This window comes from Morone saxatilis, unplaced genomic scaffold (genome assembly GCF_004916995.1).
Source record: "Morone saxatilis isolate NCDOM2014 unplaced genomic scaffold, NCSU_SB_2.0 Contig21, whole genome shotgun sequence".
Classification (NCBI taxonomy): Eukaryota; Metazoa; Chordata; class Actinopteri; family Moronidae; genus Morone; species Morone saxatilis.
The window spans coordinates 21,139,974-21,141,436 of NW_023339774.1; positions in this window are offsets into that span (position 1 = coordinate 21,139,974).

Genomic DNA, 1,463 nt, shown 5'->3' on the forward strand with positions numbered 1-1,463 from the left:
TGTTCTGTGTGAGTGGAGACGAACAAAGAGAGTTATAAGAGAAAGGAGCCAGTTGTGTTGAACTTTGACCTCTCTGACACAGCATAGACGGGGCCGTAAAACAATAAACACTAAAGGGGGCCGTCACATGTTTGATGGGTTGAGGAAGAGCTCTGCTGGTGAAGATTATCTGAGGGAAGTGAGTTAAAGGAAATTTAGAAAAGGCTAAAATATGTTTAAAATACGTTATTATGCAATGAACTGATGATAAGAGGCAGGAACATAAGAAATCCTTTATGCCAGTGACATTAAGGAAGTGGGAGTTAAATTTTTTAGTGCACAAAAGGACCCTTCCTCCCTCCTCCCCCCTCCTCATCAGTAAGCAGTAGAGGGTCTCGGGGGGCCCCTGGGGGCGTATTCACAAAACCAAAAACTAGCTCCAAAGTCCGGGGTTCACGAAGACCTGCTCACAATCACTCAACTCCTGCAGGTAATGAGCCATGTGAGGAAAAATAATCGTTTAAAAATATATTTTGTTGATGGGGAGGTTAATTAAATGTGCAGTGTGTAACATTTAGGAGGATCTATTGTCAGAAAGGGAATATATATACATAATATTATTTATATATATATATATATTGGTATGTTAGCTTAAAAGAAGAGGTTTCTTCTACACGCTTGGAAAGCTGAGCCGTATTCAAATGGTTTCAATCTGCAACTTCACCACTAGATATCACTGAATCTTACACACTGGTTCTTTTAATAACGATCCAATCAGCTCAGTAACAAATTAAATCAACCCAGTTAGGAGTCAAGTTTCTTTCAGGGCGCCATTTAAGCTGCTTTAGCCGGCCTACCTTTGCTGCTTCCTCTGCAACCTGCCTCCACCACAGCTCCTCCTTTATGCAGATGGTGTTTGTAGCCAGACGGAATCTACTTAAGCAAATATTTTATTCAATGAATGAAATCTGACAGTTAAATATTTATTAATGAAACTTATCTGTTCATTCACATTTTATTTTACATTCTCTGACACACACACAACCAATCACACAATGAATAAGTTCATTTATGAAACAAAACATTTAGGGGAGTGTACAGCCATATAATGTTTACTATGTTCACCATCTTTGTTTAGCATGTTACTATGCCTACATTTTAATTAATTAGTACTAAACACAAAGTACAGCTGAGGTATTTGGTCATAAAGTTTTAGACAAAAATATTGTAAGTGTGTGATGTGTTGGTTGCTTATAACCGAATAAAAACAATTCCAACGGAACAAAAAATTTACGTTTTCCCACTTAAAGTCTTTAAAGTTTGAACTATTATGTCCTGAAATTCTGTAACATATGAAAAAAATCTCATAACATTAAATAATAATAATATATGTGGTTCATCTTATGCTCAAATACAACATGAGCAGAGAACTTAAAGGTCCATAGTGTAACATTAAGAAGGATCTATTGTCAAAAATATAATAT